Source organism: Zonotrichia albicollis, chromosome Z, assembly GCF_047830755.1.
Source record: "Zonotrichia albicollis isolate bZonAlb1 chromosome Z, bZonAlb1.hap1, whole genome shotgun sequence".
Taxonomy (NCBI): domain Eukaryota; kingdom Metazoa; phylum Chordata; class Aves; order Passeriformes; family Passerellidae; genus Zonotrichia; species Zonotrichia albicollis.
Window position 1 is genome coordinate 30,860,587 of NC_133860.1, and position 18,944 is coordinate 30,879,530.

Genomic DNA, 18,944 nt, shown 5'->3' on the forward strand with positions numbered 1-18,944 from the left:
CTCTGCTCTGGAGTCTGTGATACAGGCCTCATTTTTGTCTTAATTCCATAGCAAAAATACATTTAGATATGGATGATTCTCATATTAAAACACACATTGCAGAGTGCAGTCCCTAGTAAAAATATGAAAGGATCTGATTCTGCTCCTAGGGAAATGGGCGGGAGTTTTGCAATTTCCTTTAATTAGGGAAGGACTGAAATCCCTGAAAAAGGGACACAGCCTTAAAAGGAAGACATATTTTACTCTCTCACATGAATTTAAATTTCTATTAAATAGGTGAATTACAGCCTTTGCAAATATTTTAAGGCTATTAAGCTTGTATGAAGTTGAAAACCTCAGCCTCTTTCTGTGTGTCAGAAGTGGGCAGAATTCTGTAGACTCTTGGGGGCTAATGGCAATCTCCCAGCCTGCTCTGTTGTGAGTTCTGAACTCTTGACAGAAATTATTCAAGCTTGCTTTGGCGGTGCAGAGGATGGCCAAAATTCCCTGCAATAACACAGAAAGGCTTAAAGAATTAGATGTCTAAAAATAATTGTGGCTCTGCTGCTGAAATATATTCAAGAGTATTAAGCTTGCTGGATATTGTTATACATTGTGTCAAGAGGACACAACACAATGTGGTTTTCTACCCATGAGAATTATGCTGCAGACTATCACTGGAGCAAGAACTTGAACCCATGCATTACTATTTGGCATGTGCTATAGAATAAGATTTGGGCATATGTTGTACACCCTTGTGATCTAGTTTTTTTCAGGAGCAGAGCTATGCTCAAAATGGAGAAGAAGAATCAAGTAAAACTGAGAATTCATTAATTCTCTATTCTGCTAAGAAAACAATCTTTAAAATGAAGAAAGTTTAGATCGAAACAAAACCTGTTGTAGATCATAGATTTGAGTATTGCAAACTGAAGCTGAAAGTACTCTAAATAGAAGCTTTTTTGAAGTGAAAATAATTCTACAGCAATTGAAACCAGTGTGTGTAATCCTTCTAGGACTCTGATATTAGGGCTTTCTAAAATGCTGCTGCATCAGGCTAAGAATTTCTGTTTGTTTGTTGGCTTGTAAGAGGTAGGGAAACACTTTTGTTAATACATGTTTGTTGATTACTTTCCCATTATTTGGCAAACGGGTAAACATTTCAGTGCAGGACTATATGTAATCATTCTTGCTGTAGACAGAAATCAAAAAGGTATTAAATGAAGCTGAAACAGCCATTGTCAACAACAGAAGGATAGTGGAAAGTGCTGTGATGAGATACAACTGGTTCCATTCTATTAAAGAAAAAAAGGGTTCTCCTTGTCTCATTAAAAATCTTCCTCTGAAACCACGTATTTATCTGTTCCTTGACAAATGCTCTAGTGCAAAAGTGCTCAATTACAGGGATCAAAAACCCTCAATACATTCAGATTAATGTTTCTCTGCAGTAAATACCACCTAAATGTTCAAAGGAGGAGCAGTGGCTTTGAAAAGGTGTTTGGGATAACTGCAATATTATAGTTATTACTGTAATTTACCACAGCAGTATCCTGATGGCAAACAGACACATCACAGCATGTTACCTTTTGGCAGATAGTGTCTGGGCCATAATTTGCATCTCTACAGTGCTTGGGATTCCAGAATATAAATTGCTGACAAATTTCTCCAGATCTGTCCAAAGAACATTTCTACTAGAATTACTGAGAAATTCAGTAATAATTTTTGCCATTGGAAGAAAAGTAGGAGATCATGCCAAATACGACTCAATGCCAATTTTATTTGGCATTTAAATATTTGTACCCTGATTTGTATTTAAATATTAGTACCCTGATATAGTTTAAGACCTCTTATTGCTTTAAAAATCAAAAGTAACACTTTGTCAGATGTGAGAAGTATGAGTCAACTTTCTACTGGCTAATTGTAAATGGCAAACCCCATATTTTAAGAACATTTGTGACTAATTTAATGTTACTTATTTGCTTAATTAGATGACCTTTAAATTCAAGCCCAAATTATTTTATAAACATTTAGCTTTCCAATAAAGCTATATCCAGATAGCAGTCATTTGATAGGAACCATCTGCAACATTTGAACTTTCTGCATGTTAAAATGTTTTTTTTATTCTTTAATTCTGAAAGAAATTTTGTTTTTTTTACCAATGCTGACAATGCAGCAACTAAATTAGATCCCTCCTGTATGGCATGATACAGGCACACAACTGATACAAAAGTCAAGGCCAAGCGTGCCTGAACCAGATAATTGCTAAAACATCCTGTAGGCCATAAAGAATTTGGAAATGAGAGAACTGTAGAAGGGAGACAAAAAATCTCACAGACAATATACTGATTTAGAGATAATGGTTCCTCCTGAACTCAAGTTTTATACAGCAAAATCTCTATAGTACATAAAAATCTCCATAATATTTTGAAACTTGATAACTAATCCTTTCTAAAAAAATTGTAAAGAAACTCATGATAAAAGAGGACTAGTGATAATAATTTTTATCAGCTAATAATCAAATAAATATTTTGCTGGATGCTACAGGTCTAATGCAGTAACAAGTATGTCTTTTAGTCTCTTATGACTTCTGTTAATTTTATCTTTTGTGCCTTCTACTGATATTCCCTTTAACTATAGCAATGCCATCTGAATTTAAAAGATAAGCTATGAACAGAACTATTTCTTACTGTTTCACCTGTTCGAATTAGGTTTAATAAACCAAAATATCCCATTACATGAGATGAAAGGTATGTATTTCCGGACAACAATAAATACAGTTCAAAAGGGCTTTTGTGTTTTCTTTGATGGAGTTTGTGGTGTCACTGTTGGGTTCTAAGATGAACATCTGCAGTTTTCTTGATGGTGTGATGTCAGGTGCACAGAGTAGGGATCCTGCTCAAAGAAGTACCATCAGTGAAAGGTGCTCACCCACAAGGCATTATTTTCAGAATTGGACCATCTCTGGTTTTTGAATAGTGAATGTAAATTATTGACCTTGTGGCATGCAGTCACTTCCTATATAACTCCTATCATGTGTGAATGATATTTTACACTAAGGAGATGACTGCCCTTAATGTAATTGCTCATATTAGAAATGGAAGCATTTTATGAAAAGACAAAGGATAAAAAGATAAAGAAGAAATTGCTTTTTTTACCATCAGATACTTTAGTTATATCTTTCAGTTGTGATACTGATATTTTGTACAAATACCAAGCCATTTTATTAAAAATTGTAGTAATATCTGTTAGTTCATTTAGTACTAATTTTTATTTTAATACAAAACCCACACTTTCATGAAGCAGGTTTGCAGCTTAATTAATCCTCAGCTTTTTTTCTTTGCTGTGTTTTGCATTTCCTTTATCTTGACTTTTTCAAAGAAACCCTTCCTGTGTCAGCCTCCTTATGTATATTTTTCTTCTCTAGGTTGTGTTACTTGTAAATAGCTTCTAATCTTCTGGTCATAATGAGCATATCTATTTAAAAAGTTGTTGAGTCTGGAGTATCTTTACAGCATTCCATCTAAGTCTTATCTGCTTGGCAGAGGCTTAAAAATTCTTATTAATTCAAAAACAAGGCACTAATTTCTCCAGTTTTCCCCTTACCCTGGGCGCTTGAGTGGGCAGGGGCAACATTGTGAGATGAAATGCTTTATTTAGCATACTCACCCTGCAGGGCAGAGTGTATGAAGATCACAGCTGTCACTACCTCTTGGATCTGGATCTTATTAGTGTCATCAAGCAGTGAAGCTCTGAAACTATAGGCTGGACTTTTCCTTCCAGGTTAACAGGCCTCAGAGTTCACCAAACTTTCTGCAGCTAAGTAAACTCAGCATAATTCAGAAGTGTTCTACAGACAACAGCAAACAGGATAGCTGTTAGTCCGACAATGCCATGGAGCTATTTGATGTCTGCAAACTGACTGCAGTGTGAGTGTGAATCTCCTGGAGGCTGCTCCTCCTGCTGCCCATAACCTGTCCCTCCAAAGGGAGGGAAAGTTGCTCTGGCTACAGTCCGATGGAGGGGAGACATGGATAGTTCTGCTATCAAAGCCAGGGCAAGCTCTGCCTTTGCTACCTGTCCCATTCTTCTTATCTTTCATGTGAGATGGTCGAATGGGGGACCAGGGAAGAGGAATGCAAAATGCCTTTATGCAGGAACAGACTATATAAGTGAACAGCCAACCTAGAAAGCAGGAGGGTGTTGAAAAAGGACAAAACAAAATCTCTCTGATCTCACCCCTTCCCCCTGCTTTCCTGATTTTGTTTCTTTGTTTCATTTGGTGCTTAATGAAGACCTCATTTTTATGAAATGTGTTCATGATAAATCTGATAGCTCCCTTTTGCAGTGTATTATACTTCCTATGAAGACAATATAATGTATGTGAATTCAGCTTAAACAGATATCCTATTATTATAAGCTGAATGTGAAATGCTTGGGAAAATACATGTTTATTTTCTGTAGATTTCCATGGCTTCTATGTAATGAAAACTGGCTGTCTGTTACTAGAAGAGTTTTTTCAATAACATGTAGTAGTTATGAACGTAATGGTTAATAAGAATAATCATATTGCATGCCTAATTGCCAATTTTTTTTTTCAGAATGTAATCAAATTGCTGGTAAGAATGAATGGCAAGAAATAAATGTAAAATAGACTCTCTTTTATTAGAGTTCCTTTGTGCTGCTATTTTAAAAAATATTGGACTATAATTAACAAGTATAAAATACAAGAAATAAATACAAGACATTAGCAATCCCAGCATATTCTGGGCTGATAGAGGAGCTACAAGTTACTATAGATGGAAGTGTCATCTGAAAGTTACACTACATTAAGCAAGAGCAACACCAAGACACTAAAAGAAATTTCCCATGAAAAGGGATGGAATCCTTTTCCCTCTCATTGCTGCTGTGCATTTTTTTGGAAAGTAAATCTGCTTGCCTAGGAAAACTCTGTTTATTTGTGAAACGGGTAATAAGAGACAGTTGGATTCCACAGTTTAGTTATGTCAAGATATGTAATTTCTTTTAGATGAAACTGAGGTACACAGATAAAAAATATAAAAGTGTATGCTATAGCCCAAGTTCCTGGTTTGCAGTCCCCTAAGGAAATAGACATCCTGTCTCAGTGAATTCTTGTTCTTGGATCCCTGTACAGCAGTGATGCCTGCAAGGAAAGGGGAAAGTGAAGGGTACCCTGAAAAGAAAGAATCATCCATATATTTTTGAAGAAGTCAGCATGTTAGGGAGTAGGGCAGCATGAATCTGATGACAGACTGATGACAGAGCAAAGATTTTAAATTTTCTCTCATTAAACAATTCTTCATACAGATCTGGAGCCTTTCTTCTAAAGGACCCATGGGGCTTTTCCAAATGAATCCTCTATTGAATGTTTTCAAAAATTGCATTAACTTTAATGTGATCCTAATTTGAAAGCAGAAGCATCTTCAAAATATACACAAAGACCTATATCCTCTCTAACAGCGGCAGTACGAGAAGCTTGATGTATGAACTGAACCAAAACAGAGTGGTTAGAACTCATTTGGGACAAAGGTAGCTCATGTCCTGTATTTGCTGAAAAACGGGTTAATGCCACAATTTTGTCAGAGTACAGTGGTATTTGGTGATGAAGAGTTATTTTATTAGGAAAAGAATCTGTTCACAGTATACCACCACCTAGCACCATATTAGGACATCAGTTTGTATGGCTGGAAGAAAGAATGTGACCTATTCACCAGCCCTACTCACCACAGAATCCTGGGCTGGAAGCCTTCCACCCAAATTTGGCTAGACTTAGCTCTAACATCCTTGTGAAATGTCAAAGTCAATCTAAGATGGGGGTAGTTTGTGAGCGTCTTTTAATTCCTCCCAGAAAACCTCTCTATTTGAAGTCTGATTTAGCAAAAAGATGGTCAGGGGGAAAAAATAAATCTGGCAATTGTAATGCAAAAGTCTGTTCAAGTTTCAGTGGTGGGCTTTGTGGGATGTTGTATTTTGGTAAAGACTCTGTTTTTGGGACAAAAATTCTCTATGAAAATTAAACAAGATTTGGAAGTCTGAGCAAAGTTCTGATTTGATATCCCTGAAATCAACTTCAGATATTTCAGTACTTTAGTTTTACTCAGTTAATTTATGATGTTTTTGACTTACAAGTGCTCTTGGCCTCTTCTGGATCATGAACTTGGAAGTCTTTTAGCCACTAAGCAAAAATTTTCTCCTGGAATTGAAAGCTGCTGTCCTAGGGGGGCTTACTGGAATTGCAAGCCAGTTTACTACAGTTTTCCAGATACCACATTTGAAAAAAAAATGTGAGAGAGGAAAAAACCCATGGTTGTAAACCACACTTCTAAAATTACTATGTTGCCCATCTTTTTATTTGAAAAGTCTTGGTTTTGGGTTGTAGGAGATATTCCTTCTACTGGTTGGAGGGAAAGGGTAAGAAAAAGTTTATCTGCCACCTACAGAAATTTAAAATATTTTCTCAGCAGCCGTTTAAAAATCTGTCTGAAGAATTTAAGTCTGGTGTCACTGTAACCAGATGGAGCAAGTTTAGGTAAATATAACAGCACTACATGCTGATGATTGAGTGGAATCTTTGAAAGATGTATAAATGAATTGTGAGATTCAAACCCTTGTCATATAGAATATAATGGAAAACACTGAATGGCATCTACTCCGAATTAAATTTAAAAATCCCAAATCAAAAGCCTGAAGAGCAGTAAATCAAAATTGTCAAAACCAGGTTAATAGATTTAGACTTTTATCTTGCTTTTAAGAGAGTTCCTGATAAATTTGCAGTCTCCATTTGAGTTTGCCATAAGTGCTTTACAGTCTGGATGCATGACCCAAGTGTTTCTTCTGCTCAGGTAACACTGGCAGGGCCTGCCTTGTCCTGGCTTTGGTCTGCAGAGGTGGGGGGTATGGGGTCCATACAACTGCAAAACAAACTCTGCTATGGTCTCTGGTTTGAACAATGTTCTCAGAGAACATTGGAAGGAAAATTTAAACTGGTGATAAAAATTGCTAAGAACGTGAAGGAGAAGGCTGCCAGAAAGAAATTATCCTTCTCATTTTCTATGTGAGAAGAGAACAAGTACTACTGCAGATTATTTCTTTGGCTATTCTGTGGTCCTGGGGTATTATCCTTCTGATTTCTTTCAGGAAAGTGTCTTTGTTGACAGTACAGTTTGAAAGAGTACAAATGAGATGAACAAAGAGCAGAACAAAAATTGTTCTTGTGAAATACCAGAAAAATTAGAAGGCTTGGTTTTTTCTCTGTTATATATTCAACTTGTTGGACACCAGTTTCTTACATGTACACACATTCAAAATGAGGAATTTTTCACCGGACTATGTTTTTGTACCTTTTTTCCCTTTTCCTATGGGAGGATCTATCTTTTTTCTTGTTACCTTAAGATGGAAAAGGTAAGTAAGAAAATGAGCAGTAAGGGGATGTTGAAGCTAAGTGGACTCAATAGCCTCAAAAAGTGATGAGTGGAGTTGCTGGATCTCATGATTCAGACAGCCTTTTTATGGGCCATCTAGATTTATTTTTTTATTGTTACCAGTTGTGTACTTATTTGTGCTAAATAAAGATGCATATAGTTCTAAAGGACCTTCTTCTTTTATTCTTACTAATTCTGGAAGATAAAGTTTAATTATGAAAATATGAAAATATGGAAATATGAAAATATGAAAATATGAAAATATGGATGGCTAGAAAATTTACATATGATAAATTCTAGTTCCATTTATCACTGTCTTCTATAAATTTTCCTTTGGAAAGACCCTTCACATCTTCAGAAGTAAAACATTACACAGGCCAGGTGTGAATAACCTCACCAAAACAAATCCAGCTTGTATTTCTATCAGCAAAAATACAAAGTTACAGAGTTGCCTTTCAGTTGGGAAAGCACATCCTCTGAGACTTCAGAATTATTCAAATTGATGTTGTTGTTCTTGAAACATTAAAGTGAATGATGAAAATGAGGAAGCGAGTGCTGGTCAGAGGTTAGCAAGAGGCGAGCAGTGTGCAGCCATGTCCATGCAGCTCTGCTGCTTTGCCTCTTCTGCTCATGACCTGCAACGCCCTAAACACTCGAGTCCTGGATCTTTGTGGAAAAGCAGTTACAAGCTGTGCCAAAGTCTGTGATGCTTTTGTGCTCTGAATACATGTCCTCCAGGGTCTAGGATGAAACCACCGCATTCATTTGCACTTGAGTAAAAACTACATTGTTTTTGCAGTCATTTGGCATCATGTTCAAAAAATATAAGGTCAAATTCGGCTCTAGTGTTGCAACTCAAATGATTTAAATGGCATTTTGCCCACCTACATCAGAGCTGGATTTGGCCCATCATCTGGATCTACTTAGTGAATACTGTGCTAAATGTTCAATGCCTTGCACAGGGTTTTAGTTATGTGCTTACCATTGAATTAAATGGGAATTGTATTCTTAGGATCTTATCCAAATTATGAGGCTGTAGGACTCTGAAAGGAACTTTTTTTTGTTAAAGTTTTTTTCAGTACCAAGCACACTGGAACTTAAATTATGTTTTAAAATTAATGTATTTTAAAATGTTGCCTAGATTTATTAGTTAGTGGATATCTGCAGTTTTGATGATCAAGGCAGCAGAGCAGTAATTCAGAAGTCTTTGGAAATAGATTCATTACTTGTCACCATCTGTTGAGCCAAAATTGATCAAGTAGTTTTGGTCATATTTGTTTTTCATACAAAATTGAGTTTTCAAATGCATTTCATTTTTCAAGAAAAACTTCCTAAAAATCCCAAATGAAAATTCCAAAAATGTTTTCATTTTTGATGCTCAGAATGTCTTCCTTTGAAAGAACACATTCTAATTGGCTCTAACTCACCTAAACCAAGTGCTTGACATGTCTTCCTCCAAGATCTTTATAAAAACAATACACTGATGAAGTCTTAGAATGAGAATCTGGTTACTTAAATCATAAAAGCTTTCTAGAAGGGAAAATAGCAGAAAATTTTGAGAAAGGAGTCTAGAAAGGAATCTAAATTTCATACTCTCCTTCCACTCTTGGCTGATATTGATCTCATTAAAACAAATAAAAGCAATGATGTGAAATTGCCTAGCTAAGGTGTTTAGCTTTAGATTTATCTAGTGGCTGCTTTCATGTAGATGTATTTCATCTGTCCTGCCTATTTCTAAATGCATCAATGGTGTCCAAATATCTAATGATTTGGGCACTGTTTCACAATCTTGAAGCCTTTTATAGGCTGTGAGTATATGTGAAATATTTGTGCTGAGCCTTTCTTTGGAAGATCAGTTGCTTACAGGCTGTGTGAGGAATAAAGGAAAATCCAAAGTGAGGTAGGAAGGACATGGTGAACACGTCAGTGGTGAATTCTGCAGCACTTACACATACAGAATACTGATTCATCATGGAAAATGATCCTCTACAGTCGGTGGGACAATATATGGAAAAGGCCATCTCTACATAAGCTTTGTAAAAGCAAGTTAAAGGAAGTAAAATTGCAAGTGCACAGAAATAGAGTTGCATTGAGGCAGTGAATGCACTGATGTGAAAGTAAACTCTTTGCTCTGCATGGAGAACTGTACTCTTGAGCAATGTACAGTTGAGGATACAAAGGCTGACCAAGATGTAGCCTGTCAGAACACAGACCAAGGATACTGGGTTCATTGTAGCTTATTCTGCAAAGGTAATCATGGAATGAGAGCTGTGAAGCTCATGTGAGTCAAAGATCTAGAGAATGTTTTGCGAGTCAAAAGGGCAGGAAGCAGCAATTGTAACTAATTGAAAACTTGAGAGATGTGATCTGGAGCAGCATTAGGAAAAGCCATAGAATGTTATGGACAGAAAGCCAGCCTGTGGGATTTTATCTTTTTATCTTGCTTTTACCTTTATCACCTAAAGATAAAAGAAACTAAATAATGAGCTGATTAGACATCCTTTACAGGAATAATTTTTTTAAAGTATGACCAAAACTGGAGGACATGTTGATTCGATCCCACAGATAACTCAAGATTGCTAATAGCTTTCTCCTGTAGCAGACAATGTAAAGCATTGGGAACAAAATATATAAAATATATTATTCTGACTGTAATTAAAATGAGGAAAAACTCACTGTGGAATGCTCTGGATTCTCCAAAGAGGGGGAAATAATATATCCTAAGTCTTTGGGAATAGAAGATATTCTCAAGTACTTAAATTATTTCAACTCTTTATATGGAATAGAGTATAGCTATTTGGTAGGAACTAGAAACATTCTAAAGGTATCCAAATGAGTGCTTTCAATTTAGAGTTCATCCTTTAACATGCATGAAGATGAAGCAGATTCAAAGTAATGTCATCTCTGCTACTGCACCTCCAATCCCAGAACTGACTGTTAAAAAGGATCCAGAAATTTCTTCAAGAGGGGAGGAAATTCACCATTTTGAGAGAAAAGACTTTTGTACTCTCTGCATGCCTGGGGAATGCCATTGCAGTAGCAACTAATTGAGTGACTTTTGACAGAGGAACAGCAAAAAGGATTTGAATTGGTGAAGAAAGGATTTTTATGAACTAGATTGTATTTAAATTTCCAAGCTGATCCTAGTCACTTGCGGCTTCTGTATGGGAAATTACTTTTATGCAATGCTGAAAGTTGCTGTGGGATTTGCACTTGAATAAATTGAGCTTGATTGGTGTGGAGTTTGGAGGCTGCAAATTAAATGCTTAAAGTCTTGGTGAAGACTATAAATGCTAGAACATAAAAATAACAATTTTTTACTTTTCTAGTGTTCTATTATCCATTGCTTTTACAGAGCTTATTTTTCTTATTTTTGTACTTCTGCTTTGTTTGTTTTTTTTTTTTTGTTGTTGTTGTGTTTTTTTTTTGTTTTGTTTTTGGTTTTGTTTTTGTTTTGGTTTGTTTTTTTTCCCTCTCCTAATGTAAAATGCCCTGGGAATTATCAGAGTCCTGTACAGGTAGCTTTTGTGGTAGTGTTGTTACATATCTGTCTACAGCTCTGTATTCCTGAACATAAGGCACTTCTGAGCGGCAAGTAAAGACAGTAAAAACCCAAAAGAAATGAAAATAATTATATTCCCAACCAGGGAGCAGAAAATGCTTGGCTCTTGATTAGAAAAAGTAGCCAGAAAAAGAATTCCAAACTTAGACACTTTTGGAGAGAGCCTAGCCCAGTAATTAAGAAACTAAACACTTTATTCTTGTTGATTCCAAAAGAAAGAGCTCATTTCTTTGTTGAGGACCTGGTGCAGAATTTTAAGAAACATCCCAGAGGGATGAAGAGGGAATTTGGAATTTTCCCAGCAACTTTTTTGCCTAATAAAAGATTGCTTGTGGAGGAGAAATTGCTCAGAACTTGAGAGATTTCCTTGCAGCTGATAGATCTAGTTAAAGTTGCTGATAATTTCAAACAAAGAACAAACAATGCTCTCTGGCAGAGATTTAGCAGAAAATGAACAAAACCTAGTCAGGAGACACGCTATTTGGATTTCAGGAGTTTGGAAAAAGATAAAACTTCTGTTGATAATTTTCTTTAAATTAAAGGGAAGGGTGGTAGACAATGGGCTGTGATCAGAAGTCTGGGTAACAAAATCTACCAGTTCCTACACCATTGTCTTTCTTATGTATTTTTTCTTTTCAAATTGGGAAGAAGCCATCTGCTTGTGCTGCTTGGATTCTTTACTTCCAGTAATGAATAATTTAGTTTCAATAAGCAAGCACTGTAATATGGATGTGTAAGGCAGATGGAGGTTTCAGCTGTGATTATCACAGTCACAGAGTATTCTAAGTTGGTTGGGACTCACAGAGATCATCAAGTCCAGCGCTGAAGTGAATGGCCTATAAGGGGCACTCAAACACCTGACCTTGGTTTTATTAGCACCACTTTCTAAACAACTAAACTAGTCTTAGGGTCAGGTTTTTTTTTTTTTTTGTGCAAATATATTGATTATCAGGACTCATAAATGTAGCAAAAGAAAACTTCTCAGGTTCTGCTAGAGTAGTACACTGTGGTAGTAGTGCTGTCATCACTGATTTGCACTCAACAGCTGCTTAAATTGAACACCAATACTGTTCTGAGGACTGCTTCAGTAGAGATCTACCTATATGCTTTCCAGATAGACTGTTAATTTAAAAAGCATGACTGGCTGTTTTATATTGGTGTCCCCCAAAAAACGCATCTACGAAGAATTGAAATCACAATGATCAAGTCCTATGTGATAATTGGAAGGCAGTGTAAACACACAGAAAATTTTACATTAAGTGGATGATGGAATCATGCACAGTAGGGCACACAGGACTGCATTTTCAGAAACCACTTTCAGTTTCTGGGAAAAATTTCTTCCTGAATTTTTTTAGACACTTAATTGGCTATAAAAGTTCCTTGCACTTACATAGCTTGTAATGACAAATTTAGAATAAAAATTTCTTCAGTGGAAATAAGATTAGCAGATTCTAGGACTCTTTCCTTTCACTTACCTGCTTGACCAGCTCAATCTAGGACTGGTATACAATTTGTTGTGAACAAATAAACTGTCACCTAACACCATATTGGCCTTCCATGTTTTCTTTTACTTTTATTTGTAAGGGTGGTTGTTTCAGTTTTATGCAGGCTGTGAGAAATGGCAGCCTAACATGTCTCTCCTATTCTTGTCACCTTTATCCTGATAGTCCCTAAAGCCAGAACACCACCACAAAAGTCCTGCCTTCTTTTTCTGCACTTCCATTCAGACACAGCTGCCTGGCCAATGCTATTGTGCTCTTAAGCCTATGTAAAGCCTCTGGACTCCCTCCCTGCTCCAAGCCAGCTGCCTTTCCTTGGCCCTGATCCCATGTGCTGAACCTGAAGAGCGGGTTCCAGCGCTGGTTGTATTCCTGCAGCAAAGGCTGCCAATCATACAGGCTGCCAAGGGGTGACCTCTGAGGCAATCAGCAGTGACATGGCAGGGATCAGATGGAGCTGCTGGTGTAGGAGTGCTCCAACTCAGGTAACCCATTATTTAGGAAACTCTTTAAGCTCAGCAAACCAGTTTTGAAACATCTGCTCCCAAACCTTTTCCTGTGGTAAGGTTTCAATAATTGCCAGCCTGTATAGAGGAATACCTTTCAATTCAGTTTCTGGTTGGATGATTCTGTGTATGAAAAAAATGTTAAAAGCAAAACCAGTTTTTATAATTAATACATCCATTCATATCAGTAGTGTAGTTTACATGCTTTCCTGAATATTTAAATTTATTATGATAGTCCCTAAACCACTGTTATATGTAAATAGTAGTACAAGCCTGTAATTAATTATTTTAGATAAAGGAGTAGTTAAAGCATATATTCTAACAGGTACTACAGTAATTGCTTTGTAACTTAAAATTTGGAGTGTACTTCCAACACCTTCGCTAATGCCTAAGTTTTGTGGTTATAAGCACAATTCTCCTTTTCTTAAGTATCTCTTCTACCTACTGGTATGTGTTATAATATATACACATACTTATTTTCTTTCTTTCTGGCGTGAAATTGAATTAGCCTTTTTGCTTCCCATTTTTGGCAAGAAAATAAGGAAAGTCCTGTTTCTTCCCATGGAGAGTGATTTCAAAGCTAGATATATCCCTTAACATTTCTTAAAATTTCTTTCTCTGTTCCAGAGCAACTTAATTTACAGCTTTCTATATTTACAGTGTTTCATAAAAAGAAATTGTGTTTGGCTTTGTTGAATAAAAGCTGAACAGCTTGAAGTGAGCTATCTTCAAAGTAACAAGAATATTGTGCAAATACTTCAGAAAATCAAATAAAATAATCATAATCAAATGTTGCTCAATTGTGTTTGGATCCTACAAGCTAAACTCTGATCAGACGTTACAAACAAAATGCTGCAAAAGCTGGGATGGGTTTACTGGTGTTCTCTCCTCTGGACCAAAATTAATAGAGATTTGTGTTCCAGCTAGAATCATTCCAAGAACTTTGTGAACAAATTTAATCAAGTCTGCTTTTGATGCTACTTAAAAAAAATATTTATTTAAAGTAAGGCTTTCATATCTTTGCCCTGGAAAGGTTGACCTGCCCTATTCGTACTCATGGTTATGATTGCTCAGCCTCATGTTGCTACTTTATATTAGCAGCCCAATATTTAGTGTTGTTTTTCATGATGCACCACTTCATATTGGTAAGAATCTCATTTTTTGAGAAAAATATAGGGGAAAGAGAAGACCAGTATGTGTTCTTATAAGCCTTAGAATATTTTGGTATTAGCATTTCTGCTGTAAACTCTGTATTGTTAGAAAGATTTTTATTTACTTTTGATTTACATTTCTTTGGGAAAGCTTGATCTTTTCTACTTCTGTATTGCCTTTCTGACACAGGTGTCTTCTTTCCAAAGATCATCTTTTTTTCATCTTTGTCCTTGACTGCCATGGTTTTGTGTGTCAATAATCCTTGATACAGGATGAGACTTTTCTACATGTCAGTGCTCTTTATCATTTTGTTCTTTTTTGCCTAGACCATCCTGAAGATTTTTCTGTGTGCTGAAGTTTCACCCAAAGGGGACAAGGTATGCCATTTTTGCCAGCATCCTGGACTAGAGAAATTGATAATATAATCTCATATCTCCTCTGTGTTGCACCAGATGCTCTTGTTAAAAAGAGGTTTTCAAGAATGAGTGTGTTGTGGATAGTGGTCAGAGACTTGCAGCCAGGGAGCCAGGGGTTGTAAGGGAGCTTTTTACCCTTCTACTAATACTTCAAAGTCTTTGACGTATGAGAGGTCAATTTTGATATCTCTTCATGAGGAGAACCATGTGCAAATGTACCCTCTCAGAGTATCCCAGTGCTTCCTTCTCTATAAAGAGCTGGCCAGGTTATATTAATGAATATAAAAGCAGGGGTATTTTGATAGTTCTTCTTCTAATCTTTGTTATTCTGTAAAGAAGTTTCATCATTAAGTGTTTTATTTTGCTTTAGAGGCATTCTATTATTTTGGTTTTTATTGAGCCTCACATAATTAAAATGATAAATTTTACTGAGGATTTAATTTCAATAAACACTTTTGCCATTTCACAAAGCATAAGGTAAACTGGATAATTTCTTTTAAGTCATCTTGCTAGACTCAGACTTTATATTTTTTAATCTTAAAAATTGTTCTGTGTGGAACTAGCTTAAAAAAGCCATAGATTTATATTATGTATTTAAAACTGCATGATTTTATCTGGTTATAGGTGAAGAGAAAGCTTGAATAATGGGGCAATTTGAAAAAAAATTTTACAAGATTTTACAATTTAAAATTTTGTGTAATAGGTAAACTCCTTTAAAGTTGTGGGAGTGGAAACATGAAGTATTCCTAGTTACTAAATTTGTTTTCCTATTATATTTTCAAATCCCTTACTGTAAGATCCAAAGTGGGATTCACATCTGAATCTTATGTCTTCCTCTCCAGTGGGCCACACTAGCCACGTACCGCAACATCCCATTTGGTGAAGTTTGGACACCGCAAAACCCTTTGGAACCCTGATCCTCTCCTGACTGTAAAATGGTATATGTGAGCCAGCAAGGTGTTTGTGTTTGAGTCTTGACTTTACATGTTACTGTGTAGAGCTGCAGAGAATCACAAGGATTTTATGACAGTGTGGTGACACTGCTAGGGGACTGGTCAGTGCACACCCTCCTCTGCTCTGAAGATCCTGTATCCACCAGGATCCAGCTGCCTTGTTTTCCAAATCCTACACTTTACCTGACTTTCCAAACCCTCACTTAGCATGACTGATGGTCCTACCCATCAATTTTACCATTCTTAGCCCTGCTCCTGTTCATCACTCAACTCAATCACTCAACTCAAGAGGGAAACAGGTTGAGATGAGGTTCTAAATAATTGCTGTTGAAAGGATAACTTTCTTGTCTGTACTAAGAAGCAAGAGCATGGCATATGCAGGTAGGAGATGTTTTTCTTCATTCTAAGCCCTGCATAAACAAAAATTATTCCTCTCCTCGTTCACTGGCTCCTGTGGGGCTACTCATTTGATTTAGGAAAGTAGAGATTTTGCCCATATGGAATTTGAGTCCTAGGAGCGATCTCCTTCTGATTTAAAATTATTACAGCCCATCTGAGTGTATTTACAGTTCCAACTAATTCTTTGCAGATTCTTTAAAATATAATAAATAAATAAACACACTATGTAATGTGTGTTTTTACTTTTATTGCTCTTCCTGAAACTCTAATGTTCTTGTTATTGCTGTTCTGAAAATAAAACATCTATGTAACAAGACTATCATATTTTACATTTTTTGGGACAGCTTCAAATTTCAAAAAGCATGTCAAGGTGAATTGCATCATAGAATGAGGAATGAAGACCTTCCTTATTGCACTCATGGGAAGACAATAATCATGATGCCTAACTTGAAGCCAACTGAAGTGATTTTGGAAATGGAAGGGAAAGGCTTTCCACTGGCTACAGATCTGTTGTGTTCTATATTTGAACAGTTTGAAAGCTGTTCAAACTTGCTTTCATCAGCATCATTCAAATTGTTTATTGAAATCTCAGGTCACATGTGGAAATGTACAGTTTCTTGTAGTATGCCACTAAAGTAATTTCTGAGAAAATACATTCTGATTTTGGAACAGTCTGTCCCAGAGAAAGAAGATCTGGAATCCTTGGAGTTGCTCAGGGAGTTGATTGAGTGAATTTGAGTTAGTACCCCAGGAACTGCAGGAACTGCATCAATAATGGCATAGAGTCAAACTCTGTGAACCAACTGAACTTTACATAAGTTAGTTGTGAGTTGCCAAAATGAATCACTGCAATGTCCATTCAGTCTTCTATATTTGCCATTTTTATTGGCCTTTTTATAGAAAAAGGAAAAAAAATGGGCTTTTTTTCCTGTTTTTTTAGGGGTCAGTGATAAAGCTACTACAGAAAAAGAAAATGAAAAAGAGCAGAGTAAGCCAACAACAGATTGCAGGCATACACACAAGATTTCTCCATGGTCAGGAGGAATTATGATTTCCTTTTATGATCTTTTGGCCAGAAGAAAGAACATGCTTTGATAGTTGAAGAAGTCCACAAACTCTATTAAAACTAATGCAATAGTCAGAGAATAAAAAATGGCTGCAATTCATTGACAAAATTATCATCAGACTGTGTTACAGGTTGTTTTTTTTTATTTCCTGTTGTTAATGATAAATCTGTCAAAACTGAGATAAAGTTACTTCAACATAAATGCCATTGAAAAGCTCATGCTGAGTATTTTGTGTAGGTTTGTCCCTCTATTTATCTACAGGATGAGTGTTACAGCTCCTGATCACAAAACCGGGGCTCTCCATATCCAGTTGCTTCAGTCTGTAGTTTGAGATTTCAAGATCATCTCTTTGAGGAGTTTTTGTTGTTGGTTTTTCTTACTTCTTTTAAAGTAGAGGCTATAGCTGCACATAATAGAGATTACTGAATACTCAGTCTTAATTATATGGGATCTGTTGTCGAAATGTGGCTCCTCAGGCTTCACTCTGTTGCTTCTTACACCATCAATAATTTCCAGAGTGCTCTATAGTCATTATACAGTGCCTGTGAAGTCAGACTACAATAATATTCTGTCCCTGTATTTTCAAAGCCCTCTTCCATCACCTTCCCTACCACCTACCATTTTGGAGTGATAGGCCCACGTAAATCTCCACAGGATTCTATAGTGTAAGAATTAAATTTAAGAGTTAATAGAATTCTGTTTTACTTCCAGGCCCACCAGAACAACTAAAAAAGCTATTTTTTCCAAAATCTGTTTTTTAAAAATATAACTTTTTGTTCATCCTTTTTTTCTTTAGTTTTTCTTTTTCTTCAGTTTTTTTTTTCTTCCAGGACATACTTTATTCTGATTGTGTACAGGGATGACAAAGCAGAGTTAAGACAATAGCATGCACTTGACCTTCTGGTTCAATTATAGTAGTTTTAATTTTAATAATCCTAGCTAATAATCCTAAACTACATACATGCAGAAAGAGTTGAAGCATAGACAGTCAAGGGAATCTAAATGCATATTTGGTTAGCATATGATAACCAAATATACTAATATACTCATGCTAACCTAATGTACTTTGATTAGCATGAATTTATACCATTGTTTTTGCTGTGTGAATAGACATACAAGTTAAATCCCAAAGTCTATTAAAATTCTGGAATCTATTTCGCTTTATCAGTATGAACTTTTGGATAACCCTTTTTATTGCCTATAGAAAACATTCTAATTGACTTAAAGCTTATTAAAATGTATAGCAGTTCTTTTTTTTAACACCACAATGGACAACTTCTGCCTTCCTGACACAGTTAAAAGACTAACCAACTTTATCAGTGCTTTATCTCAATAAAGGTAAAGCAAATTTTGCTGAAAGTACATCCAAGAGGATGATAATTTCTCCCGGACGGAAAAATTTCAAATAACAAAGAAACCCCCTCAATGTAAGTCATTCATTGTATGGTGAAGACATCACTAAAGTAACACTACATCAAGTTCCTATTTATCTTCTGAATGCAGAGATAAGTGTCAGTGTACACCTGCTTGAGAAACCTGCACTAAAATGACCACAAACAAGAAAATAAATTTGAGATGCCTCATGCAATACATACTATTGCTTTTTGCTGTAAAACTAAAGGAAATCTGAGTCATTGCAATCTTAGAATGTAGTGCCAGACAAATGAGAACCAGATCACAAACAATGAAGCCAAGTACATCATTATAGGTTGAGTAATGTGAATGACTTACATAAACTATGGCTGAAACTCAAGATTTAGCAAAAGACCATCACCATTAATTGCATAACAACTAAAAACTCATTAGTCTGCAAGCTGTCCATCAGGAATAAAAATCTCATCAATTGAAGTCATAAATATTTAAGGAAGACAACTTTTCATTGTGCTTTTACTTTCTGTCTTACCTTTCTTACGCTACAAATTGCCTGTCATTTATCCAAATGCTTCTCCATAAAGGGGAAATAATTGCATTTTTT

The 18,944-nt window shown here is 36.0% G+C and overlaps 1 long non-coding RNA gene across 3 annotated transcripts in view; it reads left to right on the forward strand.

The window, feature by feature from the left end:
* LOC113460100 (uncharacterized) overlaps positions 1–17,792 on the forward strand; it is a 44,848-nt gene extending 27,056 nt beyond the window's left edge. Inside the window, exons 2-4 of one of the 3 annotated variants that reach the window (XR_012578078.1) lie at positions 14,461–14,511; positions 15,393–15,884; positions 16,247–17,792. This is a non-coding gene — a long non-coding RNA (uncharacterized LOC113460100). Of the gene's footprint in view, positions 1–14,460; positions 14,512–15,392; positions 16,209–16,246 lie in introns of those variants that run through there. The other 2 variants (XR_012578077.1, XR_003381822.2) reach the window with 2 other exon arrangements.
* Positions 17,793–18,944: the final 1,152 nt, after the last annotated feature.